Source organism: Carassius carassius, chromosome 34 (genome assembly GCF_963082965.1).
Source record: "Carassius carassius chromosome 34, fCarCar2.1, whole genome shotgun sequence".
Classification (NCBI taxonomy): domain Eukaryota; kingdom Metazoa; phylum Chordata; class Actinopteri; order Cypriniformes; family Cyprinidae; genus Carassius; species Carassius carassius.
The window spans coordinates 1,220,826-1,230,659 of NC_081788.1; positions in this window are offsets into that span (position 1 = coordinate 1,220,826).

Below are 9,834 nucleotides of genomic sequence, written 5' to 3' on the forward strand. Positions count from 1 at the left end.
AAACTCAGGCAATCAGAATCAGAATCAGAATCAGAATCAGAAAGAGCTTTATTGCCAAGTATGCTTGCGCATACAAGGAATTTGTTTTAGTGACATAAGCTTCCAGTAAACAGAGACAACAACACACAGACAAAAAAAAAAAAAAAAAAAAAAATTTACAGGAGATTTACAAATTGGCAAATAAATAAGTGTATAAACACTTATAAATTGTGCTATAAATGATAATGGAATAGGATTGAGTGAGATGCAGGAATGTTCTAGGATGGAGGGGTAACAAATAAATAAGGATATTGCACATTTTTGCATAAGTTTAAGTGGGAAACATTTAACTGTTCATGAGGTAGATTGCCTGGGGGAAGAAACTATTCTTGTGCCTTGCTGTTCTTGTATTTGCGGCTCTGAGGCGCCGGCCAGATGGCAAAAGTTCAAAGATGGGGTGACTTGGATGTGAGGGATCCAGAGTGATTTTCTGAGTCCTTTTCCTCACTCTGGATGTGTACAGTTCTTGGAGGGTGGGCAGGGGAGCACCAATAATCCTTTCAGCAGTCCGAACAGTTCTCTGTAGTCTTCTGATGTCTGATTTTGTTGCTGAACCAAACCAGACAGTAATTGAAGTACACAGGACTGACTCAATGATGGCTGAGTAGAACTGTTTCAGCAGCTCCTGTGGCAGGTTAAACTTCCTCAGCTGGCGAAGGAAGTACAACCTTTGTTGGGCTTTTTTCACAATGGAGCCAATGTGATTGTCCCACTTCAGGTCCTGAGAGATGGTGGTTCCCAGGAATCTGAATGACTCCACTGCAGTCACAGTGCTGTTCATGATGGTGAGTGGGGAAAGTGCAGGGGGGTTTCTCCTAAAGTCCACAGTCATCTCCACTGTTTTGAGCGTGTTCAGCTCCAGGTTGTTAAGACTGCACCAGACAGCCAGCTGCTCAACCTCCTGTCTGTAAGCAGACTCGTCACCGTCCTGGATGAGGCCGATGACTGTAGTGTCGTCTGCAAACTTCAGGAGCTTGACAGAGGGGTCTTTAGAGGTGCAGTCGTTGGTGTACAGGGAGAAGAGCAGAGGGGAGAGAACACATCCCTGAGGGGCACCAGTGTTGGTGGAGCAGCTGTTTGACATGAATTTCCCCAGTCTCACTAACTGTTGCCTATCTGTCAGAAAGCTGGTGATCCACTGACAGATAGAGCTAGGAACAGAGAGCTGGGTCAGTTTGGTCTGGAGGGTTGTTGGGATGATGGTGTTGAAAGCCGAACTAAAGTCCACAAACAGGATCCTCACATAAGTCCCTGTTTTGTCCAGATGTTGCAGGATGAAGTGCAATCCCATGTTGATTGCATCATCCACGGACCTGTTTGCTCGGTACGCAAACTGCAGGGGGTCCAGTAAGGGTCCAGTGATGTCCTTCAGATAAGCCAGAACCAGTTTTTCAAACGACTTCATGACGACAGACGTTAGAGCCACAGGTCTGTAGTCGTTAAGTCCTGTTATCTTGGGTTTCTTTGGAATGGGGATTATGGTTGAGCGTTTGAAGCAGGAAGGCACTTCACACAACTCCAGAGATCTGTTGAAGATCTGTGAAAAGATGGGGGCCAGCTGGTCAGCACAGGTTTTCAGACAGGCTGGTGTAACGCCATCTGGGCCTGGTGCTTTTCTTCTTTTGTTTTTCTTGAAGACCTGGCGCACATCATCTTCACAGATTTGAAGAGCAGGAGGTATGGAGAGGGGGATTGCAGGAGGTGTTAATGGTTGTGTAAGGAGATGGTCAGAGTGGGTGTTGGGGGTTTCAAATCTACAATAAAACTCATTCAGGTCGTTAGCAAGTCGTTGATTAGCCTCAGTGCAAGGGGATGGTGTCTTGTAGTTTGTGATGGCTCTCAGTCCTCTCCAAACTGAAGTAGAGTCGTTGGAAGTAAACTGGTCTTCCAACTTTTTAGCGTAGGTCTTTTTAGCCGCTCTAATCTCTTTGTTCTATGTGTTCCTGGCCTGATTGTACAAGACCCTGTCCCCATTTCTGTAGGCATCCTCTTTGGCCTGACGAAGGTGTCTGAGTTTTACTGTAAACCATGGCTTATCATTGTTGAATGTTAAATAAGTCCTGGTAGGAATGCATATATCCTCACAGAAACTTATATAGGATGTTACGGTCTCTGTGAGTTCGTCCAGATCGGTGGTAGCAGCTTCAAAAACGCTCCAGTCTGTGATGTCAAAACAAGATTGTAAATCCTGCTCTGTTTCGCTGGTCCATCTCTTCACAGTCTTTACTACAGGTTTAGCAGATTTAAGTTTCTGCTTGTAGGTCGGTATAAGATGAACCAGACAGTGATCAGAACGTCCCAAAGCTGCTCGTGGAACAGAGTGATATGCATCCTTTATTGTGGTGTAACAGTGATCCAGTATATTACTGTCTCTGGTGGGACAGGTAACATGCTGTCTGTATTTTGGCAGTTCACGGGAGAGATTGGCTTTATTAAAGTCCCCAAGAATGATTAAAACAGAGTCCGGGTGTTGTTGTTCTGTGTCTGTGATCTGATCAGCGAGTTTCTGTAAAGCCAGACTTACTTGCGCTTGAGGAGGGATGTAAACACTAACCAGAATGAACGAGTGAAACTCCCGCGGCGAATAGAACGGCTTGCAGTTGATAAACTGCGTTTCTAGATCAGGACAGCACATCTTCTTTAATACAGTTACATCTGTACACCACCGTTCATTGATGTAAAAGCATGTCATTAATGAGGATAGGTCACCCATTCAATTGATAAATTAACAGCTAGTTAAAGATGTAAAGGGAACTGAACTACTATAGTATTAATTAAAAATAAACTGACATTAGTCGTCTTGTCCTTATGTTTCTATATGCGTGTTAACACAATTCAGCAGCAAATGAAGACTCACGCCAGGATGTGGTTTTTCCAAAAAAAAACTTTTTTCTCGGGTTGGAACAAAATGCAGTGCTAAATTAGCAGAATAAAGCGTCAGCTACTTCGCAGCCTGCTAGCCTTTTTTTCCGCTCATACCAAGTCCTCGAAAATCCTCGTTTATACAACTTCCCGCACTCTGATACTTGTCTTGGTTGTCCTAATTCTTTTATTGCCAATTTATCCTTATTGCTACGAAGAAAGAATGGTATTTCTTTCAATGACAGGATAGAATTAATCTGCGCTGAGGTAACGTTTGCTGTGATGTCGATCAAGTTCAGCTGACAAAGGCATAGCTGTCCCTGTCGCTCTGTTTTTGTTTTTCACATTTGATAAAGATATTAGATTACTTTTTCATTTTTTCTTGTTGTTAAAATTCTAAAAGTTTTTAAATATTATTGGACGTCACTGTTCCAACCAGTCATTGCACAAGTTAAGGTTACTGCCTGCAGTTAGAAAAAAAATATCTTTGTATGGAAGTCTATGAGAGCACTCAAGGCGATTCTCAGTCTGACAGAAATCGCCTAAAAAGGGGCGGTACTACACGAAAACATGACTCGACGCTGATTGGACTATTTAGAGGCAGAACAAACAGTCTAGAATAGATAAAGCTACCGTAACACTGTGGTTGAATGTAAAAAAAAAAAAGAAATCCCTCCCTTTCGCGCTTTGGTGGAGCGTCGCCCAATCGCCCTAATGGAGCATTTCACACTAAGTAAACAGAAAAGGTGTGTTAACTGCAAAATATGCAAAAGCGACATGGCATGGCACGGGAGCACCACGGCAATGATCCAGCACCTGAAATGCAAGCATGTTGGAGTCTTTGATGAGAAGGAACGGAGTTCAACAGCAGGGTAAGTCACTACAGAATCCTACTTTTTTTCCGTTTTGAAGTGAAGAACGTAATGTCCCTGGCGTTAGCTCGTTAATAACAGTAGTAATGCAGGGTTGGTATAGTTACTTTGCACTTTGCATTGCAAGACTAAAGACATGTTTTTATTCACTCTTTTTTTGGACCATTCATTTTTCAATCTGTTGTCATGTAAAGCTACACTGCAATAAAAGCTTTTCTAACTTAGTAATTTTGTCTCCATTCTTTGAATATCTTTCTCCAAGCTTTCTACTGCAAACTTCACCCTTGATGTATTATATGAACTGTAATTTTGACAAAATATTCTTATATTTACTTTACCAACATCTCACCACTGACACATGTTTTTAAAAGAATCTTTCTGCATTTTCCATCTATTCCAGAATAGTTTAAAACTATCACAAAAAAACGCATCTTGCAGACGAACACACTCACAGACGCACACGCTCACAAACTCTCACACTGACACACACACACACACTTTCTCTCACTCCCTTTGTTCAGAAGAATGGAAAGTACTATTTTTAATAATAATGGAACTGGGCAGAGTGAGCTGTTGAACAAGAAAAAGAAAGAACTTGGCTCGTTATTACAGGAGCAGGTGAAAGGAGCAATTGTAAGGCCGAGGATCTGTTCTATTAAAGACATGGACGCTCCTACATCATTCTTTTTCAACCTTGAAAAGAAAAGCTCCCAACAAAAGCAAATATATCATCTTCAATGGCTTGATGGGACTATAACGTCAGACCCGGTGGAAATAAAGAAGCTGGCAGCTAACTTTTATAAAAACTTGTATGACGCTGAGAACTGTGACGTTGAGAGTGCTTCTGATTTGCTGAGTGATTTACCTCAGGTGGAAGAAGAGGAGAGAAAATCACTAGACAGTCAAATAACTTTTCAGGAGATTACAGAAGCAATGAAACAGCTATCAAGAAGACGTTCTCCGGGTATTGATGGACTGCCAGTTGAGTTTTACCAAGCTTTTTGGAATATATTAGGACATGATTTGTATGAAGTACTCATTCAAAGCATCAAAAGTGGAACCCTTCCTATAAGCTGCCGAAGAGCTGTACTGTCTTTGCTTCCGAAAAAAGGAAATCTAGGTCTTCTAAAGAATTGGAGACCAGTTTCTCTATTATGCTTGGACTACAAAATACTGTTAAAAAATAAGTGTTTAGTGAATAGGTTAAAGTGTTATCTAGATTTATTGGTTCAAAATGATCAGACGTATTGCATTCCCAAAAGGTCAATCATGGACAATCTCTTTTTATTAAGGGATGTAATTGATTTTAACCAATTTAATAATTCAAACCTGGGTATTCTTTGTTTAGACCAAGAGAAAGCATTTGATCGGGTTGACCATGTGTATCTTTTTAAGGTTTTAAAAAAATTTGGATTTGGAGATAATTTTATATCTTATATTAAGTTGTTGTATTCAAATGTTTTTGTGATGGTTAAAGCAGGTGGAGGATTAAGTGCACCGATACCGGTCTCAAGGGGGATTAGGCAGGGTTGCCCACTCTCTGGACAGTTGTATAGTCTGGCTATTGAGCCATTGTTGTGTAGGATAATTCTCTTACTAGTCACATGGAGCGAAGTGTCCTGGAGATGTTGTCAGAGCGGAGCTGCTCTCTGACAACATCTCCAGGACACTTCGCTCCATGTGACTAGTAAGACAATTCTCTAATAACTATTATGATGACTTTTGTTCCACCCGCTTAAATGATAAAAGTACTTGCGCTGTAAAAACTATTAAGACTGTGTCTGTTCCCCGAATAGTGAGGTCAAAATATAATGTAGGATCTAGAAAAAATCTTATCGTAATTAAACCAGAAAAATGTAAAGTAAATGAACAAAAACAATTTTTAAAGTTTGGGCTCATAAATATTAGATCACTCACACCCAAAGCAGTTATTGTAAATGAAATGATCACAGAAAATAGTTTTGATGTACTCAGCTTGACTGAAACCTGGCTAAAACCAAATGATTATTTTGGTCTAAATGAGTCTACTCCACCGAACTACTGTTATAAGCATGAGCCCCGTCAGACTGGTCGTGGCGGAGGTGTCGCAACAATATATAGTGATATTCTCAATGTTACCCAGAAAACAGGATACAGGTTTAACTCTTTTGAAATACTTCTGCTAAATGTTACACTGTCAGACATGCAAAAGAAATCTAATGTATCTCTTGCTCTGGCTACTGTGTATAGACCACCAGGGCCGTATACAGAATTCCTAAAAGAATTTGCAGATTTCCTCTCAGACCTTCTAGTTACAGTTGATAAGGCGCTAATCATGGGAGATTTTAATATTCACGTTGATAATACAAATGATGCATTGAGACTTGCGTTTACTGACCTAATAAACTCCTTTGGAGTCAAGCAAAATGTCACCGGGCCCACTCATCGTTTTAATCATACACTAGATCTAATTATATCGCATGGAATCGATCTTACTGCTATAGATATTGTACCCCAATGTGATGATATTACAGACCATTTCCTTGTTCCGTGCAGTCTGTGTATCACTGATATTAACTATATGTCTCAGCGTTACCGTCTGGGCAGAACTATTGTTCCAGCCACCAAAGAAAGATTCGCAAATAACCTGCCTGATCTATCTCAACTGCTATTTGTACCCAAAAATACACATGAATTAGACAAAATTACTGAGAACATGGGCACTATTTTCTCTAATACATTAGAAGCTGTTGCCCCCATCAAATTGAAAAAGGTTAGAGAAAAACGTACTGTGCCATGGTATAACAGTAATACTCACTCTCTCAAGAAAGTAACTCGTAGTCTTGAACGCAAATGGAGAAAAACTAACTTGGAATTTTTTAAAATTGCATGGAAAAACAGTATGTCCAGCTATAGACAGGCTCTAAAAACTGCTAGGGCAGAGCATATCCACAAACTCATTGAAAATAACCAAAATAATCCAAGGTTTTTATTTAGCACAGTGGCTAAATTAACAAATTACCAGACGCCACCTGATTCAAATATTCCACCAACGTTAAATAGTAATGACTTTATGAATTTCTTCACTGATAAAATAGATAACATTAGAAATACAATAGCGAATGTAGATTCTACAGCGTCTAACACTTCAGTTTCATCCATCGCACCCAAAGATAAACTGCAGTGCTTTACAAATATAGGACAGGAAGAGCTAAATAAACTTATCACTGTATCTAAACCAACAACATGTTTATTAGATCCTGTACCCACTAAATTACTAAAAGAGCTGTTACCTGTAGCCGAAGAACGGCTTCTCAATATCATTAACTCGTCGTTATTTTTAGGTCCCGTCCCAAAACCATTCAAGCTGGCGGTTATTAAGCCTCTTATTAAGAAACCAAAACTAGATCCTAGTGTACTGGCAAATTATAGGCCTATTTCAAATCTTCCATTTATGTCTACAATTTTAGAAAAAGTTGTGTCTGCTCAATTGAGCACCTTCCTGCATAAAAATGATCTGTATGAAGAATTTCAGTCAGGTTTCAGGCCCCACCATAGCACAGAAACTGCACTTGTTAAAATTACAAATGACCTGCTCCTTGCGTCAGATCAAGGCTGCATCTCATTTCTAGTCTTACTTGATCTTAGTGCTGCGTTCGACACCATAGATCATGACATACTCATAGATCGATTACAAAACTATACAGGTATTCAAGGGCAGGCTCTAAGATGGTTTAGATCCTACCTGTCCGATCGCTACCATTTTGTTTACTTAAATGGGGTGTCATCTCATTTATCATCAGTAAAATATGGAGTGCCACAAGGATCCGTCCTAGGTCCCCTTCTATTTTCAATATACATGTTGCCCCTTGGTAATATTATTAGAAAATACGGAATTAGCTTCCACTGTTATGCTGATGATACTCAGCTATATATCTCAACGAGACTAGATGAAACTTCCCAATTATCTAAGCTAACAGAGTGTGTTAAAAATGTAAAAGATTGGATGACAAATAATTTTCTCCAATTAAATTCGGATAAGACAGAGATATTAATTATTGGACCAAAAAACACCACACAGAATCTTGTAGATTACAATCTGCAACTAGACGGATGTACTGTTACTTCCTCTTCAGTCAAAAATCTGGGTGTTATATTAGACAGCAACTTGTCTTTTGAAAATCATATTTCCAATGTTACAAAAACCGCATTCTTCCATCTTAGAAACATTGCCAAGCTACGAAACATGTTATCTGTTTCTGATGCAGAAAAGCTAGTTCATGCATTCATGACCTCTAGACTGGACTATTGTAATGCACTTCTAGGTGGTTGTCCTGCTTCTTCAATAAACAAGCTACAGGTAGTCCAAAATGCAGCAGCTAGAGTCCTTACCAGGTCAAGAAAATATGATCATATTACCCCAATTTTACAGTCTCTGCACTGGCTACCTATTAAGTTCTGTATCAGTTACAAATTATCATTACTTACCTATAAGACCCTAAATGGTTTAGCTCCTGCGTACCTAACTAGCCTTCTACCACGCTACAACCCATCACGCTCCCTAAGGTCACAAAACGCTGGACTTTTGGTAGTTCCTAGGATAGCAAAGTCCACTAAAGGAGGTAGAGCTTTTTCACATTTGGCTCCCAAACTCTGGAATAGCCTTCCTGATAATGTTCGGGGTTCAGAAAAACTCTCTCTGTTTAAATCTAGATTAAAAACACATCTCTTTCGCCAAGCATTCGAATAATGTATCTCTTAAATTGTGAGTGCAGTTGCATCTGCATTTTTATTCTTTAGCTTGGGTTAAACTAATTTTACTTTGTTGGATCAGCAGCTATGCTAATGATGTCTCTATTTTGTTTCTATGTTTTGCCACGGGATTTACACAGAATCCAAGCAGCACAGAGACTTCTCTACCATAAGAACTTGGTTTGGTCTCAGACAGCAAAGGCATTTCTTCAAAAAACTGGCGGTCTTGGATTGGATATACATTTATTTTTAATGAACTTGGAGAAGATAAACATGTCTGAGCTTTCGCATTTTTACCGGACAATGTTGCTTTCATGGAGAACTGTTTTTAAAGTTGAAAGAGAGTTTGATGAAGCTGGGAGCTGGATTCTAGAGGAACCATTGTTTTTTAATTCAATGTTTCAAACAAGACTTTTGTCTTCTGTAAGTGTGAGTGCATGCCTACAGAGAAATGGCATTGTCAAGCTGGGACACCTCTTGAATAGAGATGGATGGAAGTCATTGGAGGAGCTTAAAGAACTGACTGGCTTAAGATCTTCACGCTTGACAGAAAAGTTGATGGAGGGGATTGTCAGTACTAGGGATGGGACGATAACCGGTTTTATTGATAACCGTGATAAAATGTGCTGAAGGTTAGTAATATCGTTTAAAAATGAATTATCATTAAAACCGTGTTTGATTATCGCGGTTTTAATAACTCACTATTAAATCATGTCCAGCCAGCAACAGTCTGACGCAAGCGCAGCGCACAATGTTTTTTTTGTTTTTTTTCGAGAAGGAATGGCGAAAGTCAGTGACTTTTCTATGCTTTTCTATGCTTCTACACTTTTCATTGTAAGGAAGGAAATGCCACAGAATTTAATCTTTCTTTAAATTAAGTGCATAGAGTTGCTTGTTTTATTAGTTGTTTGTTGATTATTAAATATAAAACTTGCTGAAATGTTTTCAGTGTGAGCATCAACTATTTTTGAACACTTTCATCTCGTTTCAACAAAACCGTGATAATATTGATAATCGTGATAATTTTAGTCACTATAATCGTGATATTAAATTTTCATACCGTCCCATCCCTAGTCAGTACCTTACCAAGTAGTTACAGAAAGTACATTGGGAGAGGAACTTTGATGGACATGACGAATGAACAGGAACTCCCAGGAATTAAAATCTCTCATCTTATAAAGACCGAAAATGAAGATGAAGATGTGGGGTCAATTCTATCTTTTAAAACCCCGCAGCTAGAATATTTTGAGTCTGCATCAAAAAAAGCAATATATCACTCCACAGTCAAAGTGTTACACCAGGACTCTCTTAAAGGACAGAAAGCCTCCAG